This window comes from Delphinapterus leucas, chromosome 13, assembly GCF_059928025.1.
Source record: "Delphinapterus leucas isolate spDelLeu-1000000601 "Yukka" chromosome 13, BTC_Dleu_Yukka2, whole genome shotgun sequence".
NCBI lineage: Eukaryota > Metazoa > Chordata > Mammalia > Artiodactyla > Monodontidae > Delphinapterus > Delphinapterus leucas.
The window spans coordinates 34,372,520-34,383,611 of record NC_143141.1 but is presented as its reverse complement, the minus strand read 5'-3'; positions in this window follow the sequence as shown (position 1 = coordinate 34,383,611).

Here is an 11,092-nt window from a genome sequence, read left to right as displayed (position 1 = left end):
GTAATCTCTCATGATCCTTTGTATTTCTGCCATGTCAGTTGTTACTTCTCCTTTTTCATTTCGAATTCTGTTGATTTGAGCCTTCTCCCTTTTTTTCTTGATGAGTCTGGCTAATGGTTTATCAATTTAGTTTATCTTCTCAAAGAGCCAGCTTTTAGTTTTATTGATCTTTGCTATCGTTTCCTTCCTTTCTTTTTCGTTTATTTCTGATCTGATCTTTATGATGTCTTTCCTTCTGCTAACTTGGGGTTTTTTTTGTTCTTCTTTCTCTAATTGCTAGGTGTAAGGTTAGGTTGTTTATTTGAGATGTTTCTTGTTTCTTGAGGTAGGATTTTACTGCTATAAACTTCCCTCTTAGAACTGCTTTTGCTGCATCCCATAGGTTTTAGGTCGTCGTGTTTTCATTGTCATTTGTTTCTAGTTATTTTTGGATTTCCTCTTTGATTTCTTCAGTGATCTCTTGGTTATTAAGTAGTGTATTGTTTAGTCTCCATGTGTTTGTATTTTTTACAGATTTTTTCCTGTAATTGATATCTAGTCTCATAGTGTTGTGGTCGGAAAAGATACTTGATATGATTTCAATTTTCTTAAATTTACCAAGGCTTGATTTGTGACCCAAGGCATGATCTATCCTGGAGAATGTTCCATGAGCACTTGCGAAGTATGTGTATTCTGCTGTTTTTGGATGGAATGTCCTATAAATATCAATTAAGTCCATTTTGTTTAATGTATCTTTTAAAGTCTGTGTTTCCTTATTTATTTTCACTTTGGATGATCTGTCCATTGGTGAAAGTGGGGTATTAAAGTCCCCTACTATGATTGTGTTACTGTCGATTTCCCCTTTTATGGCTGTTAGTACTTGCCTTATGTATTGAGGTGCTCCTCTGTTGGGTGCATAAATATTTACAATTGTTATATCTTCTTCTTGGATTGATCCCTTGATCATTATGTAGTGTCCTTCTTTGTCTCTTGTAATAATCTTTGTTTTAAAGTCTATTTTGTCTGATATGAGAATTGCTACTCCAGCTTTCTTTTGATTTCCATTTGTGTGGAATATTTTTTTCCATCCCCTCACTTTCAGTATGTATGTGTTACACTACGTATTTTTTAAAATGTGGTGACAAGGCAAGTACAGCTTCCAGAAAATCCTCTGGTCACCACCCCCAACCAGATCATAGCCCCTCTGCTCCCTCAAGATTCTAGGGTACCACAGTCCCATGAAAATCACCAGACCCCACCACAGTGTTGCTGCAGAATCAGAATCCCTGGAGGTGGGCCCAGGAACCCATATTTTTAACAAGCATTCCTAGGGATTCCTTTGCACACTAACATATAAGAAATGCCACTGTATGCAAGCTACTACTGACATAGAAAAGGAGAAAATGCCCACCACAACAACCCTAGGACACCTGGCAGTCATTTCATTTCAGATGCCAGAGTAAATTTTGTCTTTCTGCTCTATCCATTCCCACTTCATCTTCAGAATCAGAGTCCATAAGTTCTCTCCCCATTCTCCCATCAAAAGCCACTAGAATTACAAGTATCTCAGCCACCAGGACCCGAGGTCTGTCTGGCCAGAACCAGGAAATGATGTGTTTATGGAGACACTTCAGGCAACTGTGCACTACTGGTGCCGAGTGATAATATGTGGGAAGTTGGAAATTCCTTCTCTGGAGCCCTGAAATCACAGGTATAGTAGCCCCTTTTCTGAACTAGAACCCAAAAAGGGAATAGAGAATTTTTGTTTAGTCCAGAAATAGCAGGTTTCATAAATCCCCTTGGTCATCACCATCTCTCAAAAATTTCTCTTCCTGGTGTGTTAGTAAGCTTTCTCAGGCTAATAATAGCAAACTCTTTTTGGCTCCTGCCATTGTTCTGAGAGCTTTACATGCATTTTTACTCATTTAATCCTCACAAGAATTCTATGGGGTGGAAATATTATTACCCTATTTAATAGATGAAGAGACTGAGGCACAGAGAGGTTAGGTAACTCTCCCAAGGTTGCACAGCTAGTGGGTGGCCAAGCCAGGATGCAAACTTAAGCGCCATGGCTCCAGAGCTGAACTCTAACTACTACGTTGCCCATACCCTCTCAGAGGGGAAAAAATTTTGACTTTAAAAAGCAGAACTAGTACAAGACACTGATAAAGTCCATAAGGCTGATACATTCTCCTTTGCCCCCACCGGAAAAAAAGAAAAAAACGATTCTGCTTTGATTTTGCTCTTCTAGCCATCACAGAATCTTAAAAAAAAAAATATCCCTCCAGCTTCTCCCAGATGCCATCTGAATATGATGAGTGCTGGGAAGAGTTGTGTCATTCTGTGGCTTTAGGAATTATTCAAATGTCAGATGGGAAACAAGACTTCATTGTATGATTTTCCATATTAATAGCCTATATGGAATTTTAGTTGAAGTTCCAGAAGTTCTCACTCAATTCCAAATTCACTTTGAAATCCAACAGAAGGAACTAGAACTAGCTGGCCCCATCAAATATCATCAGAATTCAAAGTTCTCACTTGCAGAAAGCTCGAGTTGCCTGGCCCTTGACAAGGGACAGAAGAGCGTAGGAGACTCCATGTCAGACCCAGAAAATCACATTTGGCTAGCCTCCAATAGCCAGATAAAATTAGACTTTCTGTTAGGCAGTAAAATTATTTCTAATCTCCAAGCCTCTTGACAAAAATGTTTCTAGTCAGCAATAACTTGTAAGGAGAGACACCTGCAGTGTCTAACAGATCTATGTGGCAAGGAACTGAGGGTGATATCTGGCCAAAAACCAGCTAGAAACTGAGGCCATCAGTCCAGAAGTCCTAGAGGAAATGAATTCTGCAGACAACCACATAAGCTTGGAAGCAGATCCTTCCCCAGCCAAGCCTTCAGCAGAGACCCCAGTCCAGACTGACACCTTGATTTCTGCCTTGAGAGAGACCTTGAAGCAGAGGACCCAGCTAAGCCATGCCCAAGCATGACTTCTGACCCACAGAAACTGTGATATAATAAATGTGTTGTTTAAAGTTGCAAAGTTTGGGGTCATTTGTTGCTCAGCAATAGATAACTAACACAGGGCCTTAGCACTCTCCAGGGCCAGACATTCTTATCCACGGCCTTCCCCAGAGCATGCTGGAGGTGCTGGAGGAATTGACACCCCAGGGAATCGGCTCTCAACCTATGACCATCAGGAGTTAGTGGATAAAGAGCCCGCTCCCTCCTCTGTAAGTGTGGGGAGGACCCCCTGAGGCGTGTTATGCATAGTTTCCCAGGAGGCCCCAGCAGGACTGAGCCCCAGCTGCCCACAGAATCACCTGCTCAGCATGCATCTTTCATTGTCTGGCTCTTCTTGCCTATATCATTTTCCCACTCCCCTATTGGTATTTCCTGGAATTGCCTCCCAGCTAAACTGTAAATTATGGCCTCATTTATGGAAATCAAACTTAAGACAGGAGAGAGCAGGGAAGACAGGGCTTTCAAAGCAAGACCAAGGGTAAATTCTAAGTCTAGATCTCCTGAAGACACCACTCTCCCAACAAGTAAAAGGTCAGCCAACCCCAGGGCTGAGGCCTGCCGTGGAAAGAGAATGAAACTTGGGTCCAGGGCCTGGGGCTCCAGTCTTGGTCCCATGGACTGTGTGGCCTCAGTAAAGACTCTGACGCCCGGGTCCAGCTGTAAAGTGAGGGTAACAGCGCTTGCTCTCTGTTATGGGCTGACTTGAGCCCCCCAACCCACATTCCTATGTTGAAATCCTAACCCCTAGTACCTCAGAATATGACTGACTGTATTTGGAGTTAGGGTCTTCAGAGAGACAATGAGGTAAATTAATAAGACAATTAAGAGATTAAAAAACTAGGTCATGTGAGTCCTAATCCAATAGGACGCTGCCTTTTTAAGAAGAGGAAATGTGGATACAGACTGGCACAGGGAGAAGACAGCCATCTACAGCCAAGGAGAGAGGCATCAAGAAAACAATCCTGCTGACCTCCATCTCTTGATCTCAGATAAATTTCTGTGGTTCAAGCCCCCCCAGTCTGTGGTATTTTGTTATGGCAGCCCTAGAAAATGAATATTCTCCTACCACCCAGGGTTGTCATGGAGACCGAATGGGACAACAAGTGAAAGTACTTACAGTCTTATTATTGATGCCAAAAGCTCAGCCTCTGTGCACTGGTGCTGAGTCAAATCTCAGTGGCAGAGTTTTGCATGAAGTAGAAAATAATAGCTTTATTGCTTTGCCAGGCAAAGGGGGACACAGTGGACTCGTGCCCCTCCAAAACTATGTGTCCCACCCCAGGAGGATTTAGTGAGGAGTTTTATAGCAATAGTTCAAGGGTGGGGTTGCTGACAAGACTAGGGTGTGTGCAGGGCCTGCACTCCTCTAATCTGGTCTCAGGTAATCTTCTTGATGAGCTTCTCTGGTTCCTTTGATCTGGCCTCAGGTGGTCTTCTCTGGTATGAAGAATGCTGACATCTTCCATTTGTTGGGTTTTAACTCTATAAAGAGTTTAAAGATATTGTTATGTGTATCCCTTGAGGTGGAACCAGGACCCTGCCCCAAGGCTGCACTATTGTTTCTTAGCTGCTCCTCCCCTGTCTCTGCATCCCCTCCCTTCCTGGATGACCAGCTGTTCGAGTCTGCCCTTTGGAACTCAGGGAAGGTCCTGGAGGCTGGAGTCTGTTCCCTACAAGAAACGGGGAACACGGAAAGGCTTCCGTGCCCAGGAGCCCCACAGGGTTCTGCTCAGTTTCATTATCACTGATTAAAATGAGGCCACCAGCAACGGTAACCCCACCCACAAGAGGGAAGAACCACACAGGGCAGGGAGGCAATACACACGATTGGTGTGGAGAGGCCCCAGGCTCCAGAGGCAAGGCAATCCTTGTTATAAAGTGGCAAAGAACTTGGCTAAGTTGTGTATTAGTGTTTTGTCAAAGGTAAAACTTGAAAGTAATGACCTTGGATATTTAGCAGAGGAGACTTTTAGGCAAAATATTGAAGGTGCACCCTGGGTCCTCCTTACTGCTTACAGCAAAATGCAAGAGGTGAGAGATAAATTAAAGGAAGAATTGTTAAACAAAAAGGAACCAGAACTTAGAAATTTAGAAAATTCTCAGCCTATCTATATTGCAAAAGGTGAGAAAGCTTGCTCTGAAGAGAGCACTAAGGGTGTGGCTGAACAACCGTTTGATAAAGAGATCATGGGTGCAACTCATAGACTTAATCAGCTATATCAACAGAGGCCAGGAAGAGAGATGGCATTAAGAGCAGCAGAGACACTGCCAATTTGAACTAAAGGGGAAAGATAAAGCAGGACAGAATGAAGGAAGGTTGTCAGGACAAGACCACAGAGCTATTCAGTGGCAAACATGCACTGTTCTTCAAGGAAAGGGAAGAATGATCCACAGGCGATTCAGAGAGCATCTGGGCTGCCACTCTGACCGCAGGCCCAGGGGGCAAGTCTGTTTCCTGTTAGTTTCAAGGGCAGGGCCACTGCAGAGAGCTGTGTGGGGTTATGCTGCCATCCCAGTGGACCTGGAAGGTGGGACACTGAGCCAAATAGGATTATTCTGAAACCTTAAAATATAATGGAATTTGCCTTGCTAAGTTCAGGGCTTGCTTGGGACCCATCACCACTTTCTTCCAATTTCTCCCTTTTGGAATGGGAATGTCTTTCCTGTGCCTGTTCACCACTATAGTTTGGAAGCACATAACTCGTCTGGTTTCACAGGTTCACAGCTGGAGAGGAATCTTGCCTCAGGATGAATCATACCTCGAGTAGTACCCAAAAGTGATTTAGATGATACTTAGATGAGCCTTTGGACTTTAGAGTTGATGCTGGAATGAGGTAAGACTTTTGGGGCTGTTTGAATGGAATGAATGTATTTTGCATGTGATAAGGGCCTGAATTTGGGGAGTAAGGGGTGGAATGCTATGGACTGAACTGTGTTCCCCCAAAATTCATGCACTGAAGCCCTCACTGTGACTGTATTCAACGATAGGGCTTTTAGGAGGTCATTAAGGTTAAACGAAGTCATAAGGGTGGGGCCTTAATCCAATAGGATTGGTGTTCTTATAAGAAGAGGAAGAGAGACCAGAGTTTGCTCCCTCTCTCCACCATGTGAGGACACAGAGAGAAGGCAGCTGTTGGCAAGCCAGGAAAAGCAAACTAAACCCTTCAGACCTTGATCTTGGACTTCCCAGCTTCCAGAACTGTGAGAAGTTTCTGTTAAGCCACCAAGTCTGTGGTCTAGGTTATGGCAGCCTAAGTGTACTACACACTTTCTATGCCTCAGTTTCTCCATCTGTAAAGCAAGGATCGTTGTGCCTATCTTGCAGGACTGTTATGAGAACAAATTAACATATGTAAAGTATGGAGAAGAGGCCCATTTATTAAGTGCTAGGTCTTTGTGAGCAGTCATTATAACGATGACTGTCTGTGCTCAAGCTGCTTGAGCTTGCACGAAGGTGCCATATGGCCCTAGCTGGGTGCATGAAATTGAGAAAGTAGAGTCAAGTAAATTTGTGACAGGCAAGGCCATTTAAAGGGTAATTGTTAAACTTTGAATTATGACAATTTTTTTTTTTAAAGAGACTCTAAAACTTTCAAGACTGCATTTATTTGTCTGTAGAAGATAGCCCTGGGCCAGCCTTTTCACTTTTCATACTTGAGGGAACCTGAAACAGAAGAGAGCCCATTGTAAATGGCTAACAGACAGTTTAAAAACAAACAAAAACTTAGTTAGTAATCAAAGATGTTTAAATTTAAAGATACCATTTTTTGCCCATTACAATTCTATCATTTTAATAGATCTCATCGTTGGCAAGGATATGAAGGGCTTGGCACTCTTACATAGCTGGTAGTATTATAAACTGGCACCAAGTGGGACTTCCCTGGTGGCGCAGTGATTAAGAATCCACCTGCCAACGCAGGGGACAACGGGTTCGAGACTTGGTTCGGGAAGATCCCACATGCTGTGGAGCAACTAAGCCCGTGCGCCAAAACTACTGAGCCTGTGCTCTAGAGCCCGCAAGCCACAGCTACTGAGCCCACGTGCCACAACTACTGAGGCTGCGCTCTAGAGCCTGTGAGCCACAACTACTGAAGACCGCACGCCCACAGCCTATGTTCCGCAACAAGAGAAGCCACCGCAATGAGAATCCTGTGCACCGCAACGAAGAGTAGCCCCTGCTTGCTGCAACTAGAGAAAGCCTGTGCACAGCAACAAAGACCCAGTGCAGCCAGAAATAAATAAATAAGTAAATAAATTTATGTAAAAAAAAAAATTGGCACCAAGTCACAGATTGTACCTACCTGTGACTCAGTTCTACTTCTGGGAATCTCTCCTAAAAACAAAATGAAATACAAAAAAAGAGCTAAACACATCAGGTTGAGAACAAAAAACTGAAAACAAATGTCCAACAATTAGAAAATTGTCCCACTTAATGAACCATTAAAACTTGTTATAAAGACTGTATAATAACCTCCAAACATGCCAATGATAGAATAAGAAAACAACATACAATGTTATACACCTTATGATAATTTCTTAATTCAGTTGTAGGAAAAAATTTTGCCAGCATAGTAGTAGATTTCCATCTGTGGCTTTTTTAAGATGGTAAGATCACCCTGGGCTTCTCAATTTTCTGAAATCTCAACTTAAATCCATAAGCTAAAAAAATAAAGTCACTCAAATCATGGTCAGGCACTTCAGAAATGGAAACCCGGATGTATATTAATATGAAATACTGCAAGCAAATGCTTTAATTTAGCGTTAAAAAACATTTATTTACTCCCTAGTCCACTCATTTACATTTCAAGGGTAGCTCTGTTAGAATGAAAGACCATTAAAAGGTTTAACACTATTTCCCCACATCTCCCAGGCCCAACCCTTCGTCCACGCACTGGATGTCGGGCCAGTTGCTTAACTTCATTCCTTAGTTTCCTGACATGTAAAATGGGCATAACTGTTAGTACGTCACAGGACAGTTATGAAAATTAAATAGGTTATTACGTGTAAACTGCCAGGAATAGTGCCTGGCACAAAGTAAGTATCAATATCTATTTTTTCTGATCTTGAACAAGTCTTTCCACAATACATGTCATCAAACTTCCTTTTTTTGAGTTCAAATTTAGCTTTAGAAGTTCTATTTAAAATTTCTTAAACTTTTTACACAACCAGAATGTTCTAAACCTAGAAGACAATTCATGTATTGCTGTGTTTACCTAGAAGGTTAAAGGATAATTTCATCTTATCAGCCTACAGTCCAGTGTATTACAGATTGTTGTCTTAGTTTCTTTTTTTTTTTTAAGTTAGCTGGGAAATTCCAGGATTGTAATATTTAAGTATCGGAATACAAAAACTTGAAGTTTATTGATGTTGTCTTATTCTCACAGTTCACTTAAAAATGTTGGCCTCATCTAAGTCAAGGAGTTGAAGGTCCAAGAAGAAGGGTGTCTGAGGAATAGACACCCAGCCTGCAGTTCAGCAACTTTAGTAAGGTGGGTGTAACTCCTGCTGTTGGTTGTGTAGCTGGATAATCTGACATACTATCCAGTGTACCCTTCCCTCCACCCACTGAGTCAAGGCTGGGGGGTGGAGTGACGGGGCGGGAAGGGATGGATAGATACCGACCAGAAGTCCTCAGAGTTCATTTCCAAGCTTAACAACAGTCTGAAAAGCAAGACTCTCATTTGAAAGAGGCCAACTTTGTTGAAAGGGAGAGCTCTGGTGGGCAGAGCTCAGATGGCTGCTCATGGGGTGCTCACATGAGCAGGGAGGAGGCAAGATATGACAGCGGAAAGCCTACCACAACCGAGGCGGAGATGAGATTGAGACAGCGGGAGGTGGTTCCTCAGGGAGGATGGACCAGTGTGTAGAAGCTGCCTGACCCCTGGGAAGGGTCCTGTACTGTGCCATCCCAGCCTTGACCAGGGGACGGGGGAGAGTTCCAAAGGTAACAGAACCCAAGAAAGGCAAAGTAGAATCTGAGGAAAGCAAGGATCAGTACCCACTTCTCAGGATATAGTCTCTCAGAGGAGCTGGTGAGCACTGGCTGAGGGACATCTTTAGGAACATGGGCCTGAGGGCAGCCGTACAGCCCATCTGGGGCGGGAAGGCTGGGGATACGAGAAGAGGCCTGGGTTCTGAATGGCGTGGCTTAGACAAGAGAAGCCACAGGGGGGCCATGGACACCCACAGTGGATGTCAACTCAACCACACCTAAGATAAGGGGCCAGAGAACTAGCTGGGCCAGAGGTGGGGCAACACACGAGGCTCCCACCACAGCCTCTGGAGTGTACACACTCCTCACGGTACCAGAGGAGGGGCAGAGGGAGGAGGGAGATCACTTAGGAGGCAAAGGAGCCGCCACACGGAACATTCTGAACGCTGAACTGACTCGGCTTTACTCAAAGAAGACAGGCCTTAACGGGGCAAGATAAAGAGTTCTCCCACCATCTGCGTCATAAGGGGTTCTCAAGAACAAGTGGAGAACAGTGTAGAAAGTAAAGTGGCATTTCTTCCCATCTAAACTGTGCTCTCATTGTTAATACTGCTTCAGTGCGTGAAAGTCCAGCCAGGACCCAGAGATCAGAATCCAGCCTTGTGCACAGCCTCACTGCCTCCTGTCTGGAGGGAAAGCCATACAGATGATCTTACAGCAAATGAAGCTCATTCTGAGCAGGGCTTTGGCCACAAAGTCCCATGTGGTCTGTCTCCTCTCCTGGGGACCTGGCCCAAATAGCATGATGCAGGGGGACTCTGCCCCTCGGTGCCTCTCACCTCAGAGCAACCCCAATGAGGCAGGTGTCCCAGGCCTGTCTTCTACACCAGAGGTACTGGAAGGACGACTCCTGGAGGGGAAAACCTTCCAAAAAGGAAGAGAGCGATCCAAAGAGGACCGGAAGAGTTCTGAAAAATAATTGAGTCGTATTTCTAATCCCTTTACGCTCCCACTAAAAGATCTACCTTTAATACTGTGTCTTTGGCGTACATTTTATCCCTGATCTGCTCTGGATAGCCCCGGAATTAGAACAGGGGAGAAGGTGGCAGGTGGGAGGATACACTGACCTCCCTCAGGGGCGGGTTTATGTGGTCCGAGCATTTGGTGGTTTTCTGCTGACCCAAAGGAGCTGTCTGTCTCCAGGGAGGTCCCACAGCACATCAGAGAAGTCCTGCCTCTAAGGACCCTCTCAGAGAAGGGTCTTTGAGAGATCCTTCCATCCAATTCTTGCCATTCTCTTCCTTGTTCATGTGGGACCAATGAGATGAATCTTTCACAAACTCATATAAATAATCCCTCCAAAAGTCCACAAGAATAGATGAGAACTAACTTCAGTTTATTTAATCACCAGGCCCATTATGTGTCAGACAAATGGCTTTCTCAAATGATTCTCAGCTCACTGACAGACCCAGGGGCGCACACCACATAGAGATCTCCTCAAGCACACCAAGCTTCACGCCACACACACAGTCACATGCACACACACAGGCAAAACCCACTTCCATGACTGACTCAATCTTTTGTCCCCGTAGAAAAATCTGAGTTACGACAAAAGAAATCTCCCTCTCTTATTTTCACAAAGAAATAAGGATTTGTCTTCCCTGTAACCTTTTCTTCTTACTTGATCAGATTGGGCCTTAAGGGTCTTCCTTGGGTGCTGGTTGGATCTCTTCCTAAGTAGCTGTAGCCTGGGGAACACTCCACCAGAGGTGGCATTACTCCAAAGTTAGATGGATCCTGTCCTGCATGCACCACATCTCACCTTCCCAAAGTTCCAGACAGAATGACCAGCATTCATACCATCAGAGCACCGACCCCTAAACCCCCGAAGTTTAGAAAACAATAACGTCCCAGAGCCAAATGCAACCACTCGTGCAGCCTTTCCTCTGTGCCCAGTGCCCTTGGTCCAGCACGGCAAAATTAAATGCCTACACTGGAGATGCAGCAAGAGGGGGTGGGGACTGACAAACCAAAGAGCACCTACCCCCTCAAAAGGGAAGTTCAATTTTTTAAAACACTCTGCTGGCTAAACTCATCAGAATATGCCCACTAGGCCACAAGTAAATACTGGGGCAGATAAAAGTGATTCCCAAGGA